The following is a 14,623-nucleotide window of genomic DNA, read 5'->3' as shown; positions in this document are numbered from 1 at the left end:
GTCCTAATACTTGCTTCACTCCCCCAAGGATACAGCTGGCCTTTCCCTGCCCTCATTAGAAGCTGTGACAGGGAATGAGCTCTTGACAGCACTGCCTTAGGAGGTAAGGAATGCTAGGGCACACAGGAACTCCACGCACAGCCCCAGGCACCACCTTCACCTCTGTAAACCTGAAAATAGCTACCATTTCCATGGTGCTACAGCAAGCAGAAGAGCAAGGAGAAGGGTTTGGGCTGGGGAGTCATTTGGGGCTGGCACCAACACTGATTCCCAAATACTGTCTTCTTATCACTCCTCAGAGCCACCCACACAACAGGACCTCAAGAGACCTACATGCTATGTAAACCACTTGTTTCTGGCCTGCCAGTACTGCTGAGCTCCCCAGGTGGCTCCAAGGAGAACAGACACACTTGCCTATCAAAGCACTGCTGCTTTCCTTCCCCTGCAGCAAGCTCACAAGAAGACTGGAGCAGTCGCCTTTCTCTGCCTCTCCACCCACACTCACCCCCTGCCTCTGTAGCCATAGACGTGTCCAGCGTACTGCTGCAGTGAGTGTAGGATGGCATCATCTCATCTGTCCTTTCCAGCATAGTTCATCCTTCAACCCCTTGCTAAGCAGCTGTTCTTTCCATGGGCTGAGATCAAGATTCATTGGCAGAGATCATTTACCAGATGGGTGAGGGATGTTCTATCATTGTCCCAAGCACTTCTGCTAGTTCCATGAAATGAAGTGGAGGTGTTCACCCAAATAACATCCTTGGTTACATTATATGTTAGAGCTGGGGTTTCCAAAGAGATGCACCATCCTATCACTCTGCTTTGGAAGGAGATTTGCTCCAGTCCCACCACCTTACAGAAATCAGATTCCCCCTGAAACTGGGGAAAAACAACCCAAAAACCACTAGCCATTTTTCAGTTCCTTTGTTATTGTATATTACCTTAGAAACCTTTCCAAAATAAATAATGCAAACAAATCTGGATCAGTTCTCAATTAACTCTGTGGATCTCCACAGAGTCCCAGCCAGGAAATCTAGGCTAGAGAAAACAACGTATGAAGCAGTGTGGTTAAAATCGCTTTGTCGCTTGAGTCTTGCACAGCCCAGCTACTTCAGATTTTCTCCCAACCAGTTGGCTTTCCTTGTTGCTTTGCTTTATGGGAAAGTTTTTAATATTGCAGATTAATATGTCCCTCATCTGCTTTTAGGGGAAAATTGTATTGGAAATCCCCCATCACACAAAACTCCTGCACAAAGTGAAGCAAGGACAAAAGGATTTCTTGATCAGCTGTTTTCTCAAGGCTCTCATCTGGGCAGGGTCTGAGATAAGGCTAAGATGAGCAGTCCAGCACTAAAACACTTGAAGGGATACAATAGGATGAAGATCTACAAATCTGCCCCTATCAGAAAGTACAATCAAATTACAGGAATTCACTCAGGTAAACAAACAATCCTAAAACGTGTCCAGATATGCACAGGGTGATTCAGTCCAATGACAAATAGACCAGACAAAGCTCCAGCCACTTAAACTGACCACAGCACTTTTCACTCCCCCCCACCTCCTCGAATTCCCAGAATAACAGACATTCTGTGTTGTTCAAACAAACAATATTTATTTTATTCTTACGTAAAATTGTATGGGTTCTGCAGATATAAACATAAGTAAACATTGCCTCCTCTCCCCAGTGCTGTAATGCACAGCAGTATCACAGGGAGAGAGGGACCACAGTGCCTGCATTCACCTCCCAGTTCTGCCAGACCTTCCCAGACAACTTTGCAGTGGTCAAGCATCTTGTGTTTTGGCCTGCACCAGGCCAAGCACCTAAAGCCAATTTCACTTTAACATGTATCAACACAAGCCAGTTTTCAAAAGTGTTGAACTGCAGAACCTGTAACCAGCATTTTCAGCATTTGACAGCCAGGCCACTTCAATTTATGCAGCTAAATATTTTAAGATATTGACAACAAACATTCTGTGTTTAGTCACCTAAAAAGAGAACAAGCCAGTTTTCCTAACTGAAAGGCTGAGTTAGGCTCTTTGTGACAGTGAACTGAGGACAGAAATAAGCACAGAGCATTACAAAATGAAGAGCAGCAAGTGCATATGCTGGATTCAACAGGCTGATTTATTTCTCTTTTAGCAAAAAGCATTCAGAAACTTACATCTTTGTCTCTTCACAGATGGTGCTAAGCCAGATTGTCCTGCTGGAACCATTATTGACAGCATCATTGAATCATCTCCATCAATCCCCATGAGGAGGCATGGGTAATTCTGGAAGGCTAGTGTGAGGCAAACCCCAGTGGAGCTCATTTAGTACTTTATAAACACTTTTGGAAAGCTGAGTTCCTGCTTCAAGCCTGCAAAGCCAAAGATAGCTCTGGCCAAGGTTAAAAAAAAAACAACTACCTAGGTTTCTGCCAGGAAATTGCATGCAACTTGGTTTCACCTTTCAACCAGCACTTTACTAATTGCCAATATCCACTGGGGATGAGGACCTAAGATCCATCTTTCAACAAACTCATCAACCCCAGGGGCAGCAAAAAAATATGAGAAAAGGTGATACTTGCAAGTCACACCACAATTCTTTGCTGCAACACCAGTGGCTGCAATACCAGTTGCAGGATGCAAAAAGAACAAGATTGAAGAACCAGTCAACCCAGGGAAGGTTATGAAATAAAGAGCACATCTAATGGCTCCCCAGTGTGGACCAGCCCTAAAAGAGTGATCTCTTCCAAAAATCATCTTCCTAGAGGTTATGCACTTGTGCACTTGTTCTCCAAGCATGAAGTTAGTTGGGCAAAGGGTGGGAAACACATGAGAAGAACTTGAATATATTACGTAAGTCCCTACTAAACAGGGAGAGCCTTTCTGTCACCCTCTCACCACCCTGCATGAAGCCAAAGGCTGCAGAGCCCCTGGAGCACTCAGCACTGACAACAAAGGGCAGAAGGAACGTTTGAACGGGTGATTTTTTAATGGCACTGGGAATTTGCCAGTCCCCCAGTCTTGCAGCGTTTGCAGCTCTCTGGAAACACTGGGAATCAAGGATCCTATCATGCCTCATAAGTCTTAAGCATTTTGTCTCTTCTGAAGCATCTTGCTACCAGGGTAGTTTCACTATCCAAAACGATGAGACCTTCTAACGAATTTCAGTTGCAGCAAGCCATTGCACAGCTTCCCTTCATCAAACCCTGTGTTATGACAATGGGTAAATCCATTGTCGGGGTAATTTTAACGATCTATTCTGAAAGAGGCAACAGTATTATGGAGAGGGAACTATGAAGAAGTTACAGAAAGAAGCCTGATGTCATCTTTTCTATCACCTTTCTCTGTCACAAAAAGCAGTAACAGCAGCAGTGCAAGTTGAAATATTGCTACGTGGGGTCCAGTTTTGAGGGCTGCATCTACCGAAAGCAAGACAGTCAAAAATACTCTTTTATTTGCCTTTGGTCTCTGTTCACACAGTAGTTACGCACCTGCTTAGATCCCAGAGCAGCATGTGCCTAACCATCACAGGGAGAAGGTACCTTTCCTGGACCTCCATTTTACTACAGCACAAGATGACTCAGAAACTAGGACTTACGAAAAAGATTTAAAGTCAGTCGATCACAGGGATTAGAGCTATCCCTGCTGCACAGAGCTTGGGGACATAGCAATAATTTCTTGGGAGAGCTATATTGTTATCAGGGTATTGGTTTATCGTGGGAACATCTGATTTCAGGTGGAACTGTGTAGATTCAATGTGCTTACAGCACAAACAGACAAGGCAGAAAAAGGGAGGACTCAGAGGATGCTTTGGATGGGAGCAGCAGAAGCAGGGCATGCCTAGTCCTAGGTCATCAATGATATTTCAGTGTGGAACATGGATGCTTGAGTCCCACCAACTCTTCTGGCCTGACAATGCAAGTACTTTGTAGACCAAGGGACTCAAGCATCCACAACCCACACAGAGCACATGAGTGCACTGACTGGTGAAGGCAGAGGGTGTGGAAGGGCAGTCAAAGGAGTTAGAGATTCTGGCTGAAGAGAGACTGTGTTTAGCACATGAAGGAAGCACAATCCATTTTCAGTCCCTATCAGCTACACAGCTAATCTGGAAATTTTGGAAATCAAATCAAGCTTGACTTAAAGTGCTGCCAGCACCTTTTCCCTGTAGGGCAGCCTACAAACACCAATGAATCCGGCCACCACAGAGATGGAATCACTAATGAACAGGAGAACCACTCTGAGAGCAGCCAGGCAGTCCAACTCCAATTAACTAGCAACAGCAGAAGAGGACACTCACATCAGCAGCCCCAGGAAGTTTTCAGCCCCAGCACTACACTGCCAAAACCATATTATTTAGGCAGATGTGGCACTACCAAAGCCTTTCTCTAGATGGAGAAGTTCATGGTCCCTCCATTTAAGTACAGGGCTGAGTAGGCAGGCTCAGGTGGTCCTGCAGGCTGGTTTCCCTAGAGCCTGAAAAGACTTGGGTGCCTATTTGAAACACCCTTAGTCATGCAGTAAGTTCAAGGCATGGCCGTCCCACGTGTCTAGGGGTTTGCTATAAATTCCTTTTCTGGACCTGTGTCATTTGTAGCCTGATTTCCCCAAGCATACAGAGGGGAGTTCATAAGTGACACAGAGCAAGGAGAGGCCAGACAGTTTGGTGATGAGACCTCTCCCAGAATCCTCACCCCAGCTCTCTGCAGGTTATGACCTCTCTGCAGTTCAAATAACTGAGAGAAAAAACCCACCTTGGTCCATCAAAGCAGGGCACAGCTTTTCTGCCCAGGTGGCCCTGGAATTCCTGGATGGCACAGCAAGGGGCCCAAGTGACTTGCACAGACAGGAGGGTGGACAGGCTGGGTGGCCCAGGAAGATACACGGGCTGCAACCTGTGAGCAGACCTTGAGACCATCCCCTTTCACTGTATGAAATTGAGTCACTTCCTTGTTCCAGATAGAACTTCCTAGAGCTAACAAGGGTCCCATCTACTCTCCCATCAGGTTTTGAAACTCCCAGTCAGTTTAGCAGACAACCAGGAAAGATTCCACTCTCCCTTCTGCAGAGGATCGCAGCTCGGCTGTCCTCTTATTTGAGTACCGCTTTGAGCTTAGGCCTGGGCTGTTAAGCGCTCCCTGGTCCTAAGAGGCTCCCTGATGTCACCTCCAGCTAGAACACATCCACCCTATGCAAAGGGCAACGCCAGGCCCAAATTAACCCAAACACATCTAATTTCCCTTTCCGCTATTTGCATGGCCAAACCTGAAAAAACAGGACTCTAACACATACTCCCCAGAGCCAGAGCTGAGCCACCCCAACCCCTTTGTGCATGATAACCATCTAGGCTTGTTAGCAAACAGCTTTCGGATCATGCAGAAAAATATAAAGATGGCATTCTTGTTTAGGTTTTTATAAAACCTGGTCAGCACCAGGTGAGGTGAGAAAGGGAGAGCTGGTGCAGGTCTCTTTCTTGGTCTTAATAAGAAAAGCCCAACGCAAAACCCTTAATTAAACAGCTGCTTTAATAAGATAGTGTTAAAGAGAAATATTGATAGCAAGTAAATCTTGCATCCCTCCAGATGCTGGGAGCCCTGCATTCATGCAGCAGCAGACAGACCCTAGATTAATTTTCCTACAAGGCTGCACAGATCCTGTCCCTGGAGAGAATCTCCCTTTTGGTTATCTGCACTATTATTTTCTTTACAAGAAAACAGCTCTATTTACCATGTGTACTGTCAGACAGAAAGGATGTTCACATGAGAACTCCTTGCTGCACAGTTAAAGGCAAAGCCACGCAGGTGCTGTAATTGTGGGTACCCAGCAGGAGCTGTCCCCGAGCTCCCCTGTCACACTGAGCTGGCTGAGCCTGCCCTGCAGCCACAGGATCCATGCAGCAGCAGCACAGCACAGCCTGAAGGCCATGCTGGACACCCAGCACAGCATGGGGCTGGGCGTACTCAGGGTCACTCTGACATGGATCACCAGCTTCTCCATGCCCAGTGGCACCCGATCAGAATCACTGCATTCACCCCTTGATCCATATATGATTTTCCTTTCCAAAGGAGCTATAAATTACAGATTACGTTAATAACATTCAGACTTCCCAAGCCCCAAGTGCGAGGTACACTAGAACGTATGTGGCATGTTCAAGATCACAGACTCCTCCAAGACAAGACCTTCCACAAGGCTCCCAATACAAAACCTTAACATAACCAGCCATGCAACAGCAGGTTTCAGGGGTATTTATCCCAAGTGCTACTGAGTTCATTTTATGAGGATTATGCTCCAATTTATACACTCTTGTGGAATTTCATTCATCTTTGGTTGAATTTTCCATCTGTCTAAACATGCCCAGCAGGAGCAGAAGATGGCCACACAATTTCTGTAGTGTTGCATCTGAGTGACAATACCCACAGCTCTGCCCAGCCACCTCCCGCCCTGCTTCTGCTCGGCTGGCAGCGGTCAACAGGCCTTTGCCTCTGCACCTGGGTTCACGCAGGCATGTGTGCCCACTTGCCACATTTAATGAGGACACCAGCTCACAGCACCAAGCTCTGCTCCTTTCCAATGGGCATTGCTTCTTCAGCTCCCCCGGCACAGCCCTGAGCTGCAGAGCTCAGCTGGTACCTTCAGCACAGCCTGCTAAACAATGAGATCTCTCTTCCACTATCCAAAGCAGACACTCCTCATGGGGATTTACTCAACAGAGCTAAGTTTCAGTGAGAAAGGGACATACACAGAGCCAGATACCTAGGTTTTGATCTTATTTGTCCAAGCCTAACGACCACCGGAGCAGCTTCACCAATGCAGAGCAGCTCAGCAACCCCTCCACACTCGGAGAGCTCTGCCTCTCCAACCCAGACACAACAGTTCTGCCGCTCTGGCTCAAATGTCTTAACAAAGCCTTTTCTTCCTGGGCAAAGCCAGTGTCAGCATCAGATCCGCATTCAAGCCCTAACAACCCTTGGGTTCTAAGAACTTGTAAACTGGGAGGGTTTTGTAGTGAGAGTGACTAAAATGTAACATGGGTTGCATGCTTGTACAGCTCACAAATGGAAGACAGCATTGAAGTCCTGCTACATTTTAACACCAGCACTCCATAAGGAAGAAGCAACAATTTTTAACTGATCTTGAAATCTGAGTCATCTCCTTTGCATAAAAATCACTTCTAATCCTGACATCCTGGGCAGAGCTCTCTGATTCACACACCCCCCCTTTGCAGTCACCAAAGCTCTGCGATCCCTTGGGCTGCAGTCTTGCTAAAGGAGCCAAGCTACTTTTTGTTCACATTTCACCTCATCCTTCCTCTCACCACAAGAATTCCCCCGGAAGGGAAGCTGAGCTGCTGCATACACCAAAAGACAGAAATCACCTTGTGTAACCTGGGTTGGGATGGGCCACCAAGACACAGCTTCATTTAATTGACTGTGGATCATCAGAGCACACAAGACGAACAGGTTTCTCATCACAGCACCTAAGCGTCCAGCTGCAGAACACAACTGATGCTCACAGGGTCAAAGCCCTGATGCTCGTATCAGCTCCTGCTGCTCCACAAGAGAGGGAACCATGCAAAGGGCATGCACACACACACACACGGAGGAACACATGCACCAGTGACTGGCTCTCAGATCAGCCTCTCCTGAATCAACAGGACTTCCCACAGAACATCTGCTTCCTACTGGAGCAGGTCCCTTTGCTTTCATTCACAGAAAGTTAGCAGCATCCACACATACCTTACCTGGAAAAGGTGCCATTGGGAAAGCACAGAGAAATTTCTGTTGTCTTTTAAGGCAACTAAGCAACTGGAATCAAGAAGTCATCAGCAGACAAGCGTCTGAGAACCACCATTTTAATGGATTTCTAAGCAGAGACTGTGATGTTATTAGTCATGTTCCAGCCAAGCAGAATCTAAATGCTTCTGAGTACAATGACACAAAAGCACCATGGGCCCAAAACCACACCATCACAGAGACCACAGGCTTGTAGCAAAGTATTAGAGGACAGGGCTTGGCAGGCAGGCACACTGCAGTTATTTTGGAGTTAATGTGGTTGTTCTTGGTGCCACCACCAGAAAAAACAGCATGCATGAGTCCAAAAACAGTGTAGAGCACTGCAGCCATTGGTGGTTTGCAATGGAGGTGGCAGTTTGCTGCAAAAATCCCCTCCTCCTCCAAGCAGGGTAGTGAAGGAAACACGTCTTCCCCAGACCCCAGGCTGTCAGACTTCACTGCCATAACGCTGCGGTTTCTGTAGCAATGGCCTTCTGGCCAGAGAGCACCTCATCTCAAAGCCTCTCTGCTGCGTTGGATGGATGTTCTTGTTGCATCCAGAGAGATGTCATATGGACACGCTGCTGGAACCACTTCTGCTAGCGAATGGAAACCCTCCCACATGGCTACTGAGCCCAGTGCTACAGCCGTCACTCACTCCATGCCAAACTGAGTCATTTCAAGTAACAGCTATTGATGTGAGGTTGATCTCTGGGAGCCAGTGCAGCTATGCACAAGGCAAGGATCTGCTTACTGTGAATCACAGTAGGGCAGAGCAGTACCAGCTGACCTATAAGTAGCCCCACAAATGTAAGCCAAAGGCACTAACAGATATCTGCTCAAGTAAAGAATCAGAAAACAAGAAGCCAAACACCATCAAAGCCCACATCTCCTCTTCCACAACCACTCAAAATGGGCATGCTTTTATAGAAATCAAGGGGTGGTGCTAATGCCAAATCAGCCAGGTGAGGGAAGGAAGCATCAGGGCTCTTCATTTGCTGATACCCGCGCACAGGTGAAGTCTTCATCATTGCACAGAGCCAGGGCACCACATGGATACAGTGCAATTTAGTCAAGAACCTAGAGCCTTTCCAGAGGTACACAATGCCGTACAGAGCCAATGTGCTGCCACAGTCCTATCCAGAGCTGCCACACAAGGGCAACCTTGTAAAGCAGCAGCACCAGCCCCGGGTAGCTCTCCCCAGCCATGGTGCCAGCCTGACCCTTTCCCTGGCATGTGTATCCTGGCCTGCACCAGGCTGTCTCACCCTGTGCAGCAAGCGCAGCTGTGTGTGTTTAGTTTACCCGGAGTGGCACCGGGGGTGGAACAGTGACCTTTCTCATGAAACTGTATGGGAAACAAAATTCCCTCTTTCAAAACTTTGTCATGTCTCAACTAGCCACTCTGCAAGTAATTTTTACAAAAGGAGGGAGCTGTCAGCTGAGACCTGTCAGTGACCGAGAGCACAAATCACACTACCTCCCCAAGCCATGGAGACAAAAGCAAAGCACTTGGCAAAGCAACTGCTAACCCCACTGCCTTGGTGCCAAGCTACCCAGGCTGCCTCCTCCAGCAGGCTCCTTGGAGCAACGCAGACAGGAGGAGCTGGCAGCCACTGTGACAGGCAGCAGGGGAGGGCTGGGAAATCAAAGAAGGGCTATTTCCACACAGAGAAACATTCCCGTGCCTTGAAGCAAGCAGGAGCTTGTGCCTAGAAGCGCACATCCCATCCAGCCTGCCTTGCTAACGTAGCAGAGTGCATGTGCCTTGATGCCACAACACATGCCACCTTAACCGCAGGAGCAGAGTCGGTGCTGCTGGGTGAACCACAGCTTCCACCCTGGGCAGTGAAGCTACCCAAAGACTAAACCTGGGAGAAGTCTGGCTCCTTCCCCTCCAGCAAGAGCAATGAGGGTAAAAACCTCTTTGTCTCTGTTTGTCAGGACAAACAGTATTTTGTCAGGATCACAGTATTTGTAACCTTGTAATAGCAAAGCTGCTGGCTTATAACTGCAGGCAACACTGTTAGGAGACACTGGAAGACAGGAAAAACCTTTGGTACAGAGGATTTAAAAATAAAGGAGCAGAGATGATTGCCTGCATAGGAGAGGTTTGTCTAAGAAGGGGATTTCCCAAAGCATCACACTCAGCCTCTGTTTCAAAAGCATGTGTTGAACAGGGTAGAAAATGCTCCTCTGCACTCAGATAAAGACACACAGAGAAAAATCACCACCTCCAGCTTCATCTGAGCTCCAGGCATGCTGATGCTTTCATATCTTGGGGAAATCTGTCACTTCAAAGTCATGCTGACATATTAGGAGTGAAAGGCAGGAGCAGCCTCATGTTTGCATGCTGCAGCTAAATAAAGCAAGTTGCCAAGATACATTTACTGCTCCCAAAGTATGTTGCTGAACATGATCCAGGTGTGCATACATGTTAGACACAACCATTCACCCTTAGCACTATGATGCACCATTGGCCATTCACATGCTAAGGTCTCCCTCTCTCCTTTACCAGGTTCTTGCAGGAGTTTCTCCCACTACTTCTATCCCAGTTACCTGAATACAGAGTGCAGAAAACAGATCACTTCCTAGCCCTCAGGGAGCTTAGGACTGGATTTTCCCAATCATCCAATAAAAATGCAGCCTCTTGCTTGCTTTAGATCAACGCATTTGTGTACAGAGAATGAGCAGCTTTACTTATTTATCCATTAAGCCACTCCTGCAGAGGTTTGGGAATCTTGCACCAGACTCTGAGAGGCCGATGGCACAAACTTCTGCTTTATCAAGGAGAGGACATACCCTTTAGCTTAGACCTGTCCTTTTTTTACAACTCTGCTCATCAGCATTAATCACTTGTTTGTGATTTTTCCTGTTTTTAATGGGCTCTTTTGGGAGACAACTATGAACAAAAGGAATTCCTAAGGAGTCAGAGACCCTATTTAACAGGTGCCTTGAAAAGGTTTGTCAGTGCTAACGGAGAGGAGGTGGAGGTACAAGCAAAACTTTTTCCTTCAGGTCAACAGCTGTAGTGACAAGATCCCACTCCTTGTGGCACTGTAACGTTAAGGTTCATGTAATGCCCTAGACACATACTGATTCATTTCTGCATCAGATTGGAGCTCTGCTAGGTGTATCCTCATGTAGGACCAAAAATCTGTCCTCAGCATCTCTGTTCAGGTCCCAGAGCCTCAAAGCTGTGGATCCAGTCTGGTGAGAACTGTGGCTACATAGTTAAGACCGCTTAAGACTGCTTCAGCCACTTGCCATGATGGAGCAAGGCACCTCAACACTGCTGAACGCTATGTCTGTGGGGTGGCAGTGTCAGGACCATGACAGCCAGGACCTCTGCAGCCCAGGCAGGGAACCCATGCAGCTAATGTAGCAAAAGAGAACCCTGCATAAGTCATGCCAAAGGGAAATCTTTATTGATTACTATCACTGAAATTATTAGGCCTGGCAGTAAAATCCAACTTGGTATTTTATCAGAGTCATTAGCACCCTCCAGGTATGAATAGAGGCCTTCCACAGCCAGGTCAGATTTCAGGTCACCAGAAACAGAGCATGAAGATGTTCTAGACTCAATTTGGAATCTCCGGGAAGAGATTTGGGAAGCAAAGTTTCCAGATGGTGGTATACAAAGAAGATTTGATGAAAGCAGCACAGGCATTGGTGCTTGCCAAAATGAAGGAAAGAGATTATCCAAGGCCTGAATACTTAAATATGGACAATTTAAATTTGAAAAAAAAAAAAAAATAGACAATTTAGAATTATCAGATGGGAAATGAGTTAAAGATCTCCTCAAAACCTTGGATCTCTTCCACAGCACAACACACCACGGCAAGTTTCTTCCTCTCCTCCTAGAAGGCTCTTTCCCAGGCCCCTGCTCCACACAGGACTTTGCTTTCTCTTCATACTGTGAAGTTAAGCTCTAAGCTTGCCCCCTTCAGTTCACTCCATTTACTGTCCAGAAACCAGAGAAAAGTGCAGTCACACCACTTTCTAGACAGCATGATCTTCCCACCATCCAGTCCAGGTCTTCTTTTTCCCTGCAGGCCAATTTACCTCAGAATCTCCTCTGGCACTTCCCTATCTTCTCCCACCCACATCTTCCCCTCCTAAGGGCCCCCAGAGGTCACCCCCAGGGGTCTCTGACAAGTGGCTATACCATGCAAATTCAGAGAAACACCCTGTGGCCCCAGCACCCACTGCAGCTCTTCCATATGTTCTCCACATAGCCCATGCACTGTGAGGTGAGGAACAAAGTGTCACTAGTCCACTTCAGCTAGGACCACTTAAGTGCTGCCATCTGGCCACTCAGGACACTTCATGACAGCTAGCCAAGAGGGGCACATGGGCTCACCTTTTGGGAGGCAGTCAGCAACCCAGGCAAAAGCCTTCTGCCATCTTTTACCTTCTAAGCTAGTGTAGGAAGCCAAGGAATGTTTTTTTCTTTTCTTGGTACCTCCTGCAGGTGAGAACTCTCAACATGGGTCAGATACCCTTTGTGAGTAGAAAGCCATTACAGGAGTGAACATACTCCTCCCATTTCTGGGAGTTCGCATCAAGTCATTATTGTTAGTTAACACCTTAAGGGGCCTAAGAAAGGGAAAAAACCCCAAACCTTAGAGGTTTTCCAAATCATACAATGTTGTGGTATTTACTGGAGGGTCTGAAGGCAAAGGCTGTGCTGAGCCAAACCAGCAGGGTCCACTGTTAATTATGAGCTTTCCCTGGAGATGACACACCTACCGCCACTGTCATTCCCTAGGTTCCTGGCCCCAAATCCAGCCAGCACCCTGCACCCAAACCATGGTACTCACTACTGTAGAAGTAGCGTATAATGCTGATCCCTCACCTGCAGAAACCACATGGCAAGATGTCTTGTTTTGCTAGAGAAATCCAAATGGAAATGAAGAGCCAAACTTACACACACACACATACATGCCAACACTGCCTTCTTCCAGCCTGCATCAAGACCACCCGGCCCTTGCAGATCACACAACTCCTCCAAATTCCACCTCCACCAGGTTCCTCACAGCAGGGACAGCCTGGTCCCAGGAAACCCTACCTGACAAATATGGAGTCTGTGCAAAAGGTTCAGCAGAGTTGCAGGGAGAGTTAATGCTTGCAGCATATCCCCTGACATGGACCTGGCAGGTAACCCACGATAGCCTCCCCCACCACCATCTTGTTTTTTTCAGTGAGCTACTGTCAGGGCCCAGGCCACAGTGCACACTGTGCCATCCCAGCTAGGAAACACAGCAGCCAAAAACCAGCACCAGGTACATGTCATGGAGCTGTGCTGGAAGCCCAGACCTGCTCCTCCCCAATGGTCATGAGGGTATCATGCTCTGCCACTCACAGGACATCATTATCAGGAGATTGATGCTGGCCCCAGAGATCTGGAGCTAGAAAAGCAGTTCTCCATGGGCATGGAAAAGTTCTGGTTTGTGGTGGTAGAGCTGATGTCAGTGCCTGGAGCGCTGCAAAGTTCATTCAGATTAACCCATGTGGATCTACAACAGATCCCTACAGCAGGAAAGCAAGGGTTGGTGTGTCTCCAGTAACCAGTAGGTGAACAAGGATACACCAACACTAACTGGGGCTGAATGTGACCCCCATCATCAAAGGGAATTGGCCAGGAATTTAAAACCTTACTCAGACTTTTTGCCACAGGCAATTGGGCATGAAGCAGGGAGTCCCCAAGTTCAACATTTGATTAATCTAGGTGCCAGGTCTTGGAGGCTGCAAGATTCAGTGTGGAAACAAAATCAACATGAGCCATGTGGGCCAGGATCCATGAAGCACTCCCTTGTAGGAGCAAGGTTGCCACTACTAGACCATGCAGAACAATAAACAGCAGACTAGTTCCTTCAACAGGGCAATTCCTTAGTTCTTTTCAAATCCCTTCCCACCTCTTCCTTCAGTTCTGTTCAAGCCTCTCCCTCTCTCCTAGAACTGCTCTACACTGATGAACGGCAGCTTTGGTGGTTGGACCTACAGTCAGATAAGGAAGAACTTTGCCTTTCTAGAAACCAGAAAAAACATTTCAGCCTGTCTGCCTAAGAAACGGGTCTAATTAAACTGCTTGACCTCCGCATGAATCTGTATTTCTCCTCCCAGAAACTTCTGACTCTCCCGTCTGATTTCAACTCCATTTAAGGCGACGGGCAGAAATGCAGAGATTGTGGCAGGCAGAAAGTTCTCCCATGTGAGCAACCGCAAAGGCAGAGACCGATTGCAATGCTTGTCACAAATCAGACCTTCATGTAGCAATCCAGGGTCCACTGGCCCCAACACTCATGAACAGTTTGTTCTAGGATAAATTTCTAGGTAACTTTCTGCGCACACCCACCACCTACACAACACACCAAAGTCAGAGCTACAGAAGGAGGGACTTGTGCCCAGCCCTACAGAGCACTTTTTTAGGATCTCCGGTGCTAGTGTAACTGCTGCAACCCTGTGCAGCCAGCTGGAAGATGTACCAATGAGACAGACATGCAGGCATAGCGAGACGGATGCTGGGGCCAGGACAGAATGCCATTTAGACGTCAGATGGGGCTCACAGCTGGGATAACAGAGATATTAGTGTGATCAGTGCAACCTTGTCAGCCCACAACTGTAACAAAATGAGATGGTACACTCAGCCACCCCTCAGAGTAGCTCACAGCTGCGCTCCATGCCTCAGTACTGACCCAGTGTCTGACTGGCCTCTGCAGAGTCCACGCCAGCTCCATTACCCTTCCCAGACAAGCTGATGGCCTGGGGAACTGGTGGCCAGATTTGCCTCCTGACAGAGCAGAAACCTACAGATTTACAGCATCTCGCCACAAACCATATCTGCTTCCCGAGAGCCTTCATGGGGC

At 47.5% G+C, this 14,623-nt stretch overlaps 1 protein-coding gene across 15 annotated transcripts in view; it reads right to left on the bottom strand.

The window, feature by feature from the left end:
- The window catches only part of NRG2 (neuregulin 2), a 164,338-nt gene that overhangs the window by 104,627 nt on the left and 45,088 nt on the right, over positions 1-14,623 (bottom strand). The gene's annotated exons all lie outside the window — the stretch shown is intronic.

This window comes from Falco punctatus, assembly GCF_963210335.1.
Source record: "Falco punctatus genome assembly, chromosome: 8".
In the NCBI taxonomy this organism is placed as follows: Eukaryota; Metazoa; Chordata; class Aves; order Falconiformes; family Falconidae; genus Falco; species Falco punctatus.
The sequence above is the reverse complement of the archived record's forward strand: the minus strand, read 5'-3'. Positions and strand labels throughout refer to the sequence as shown.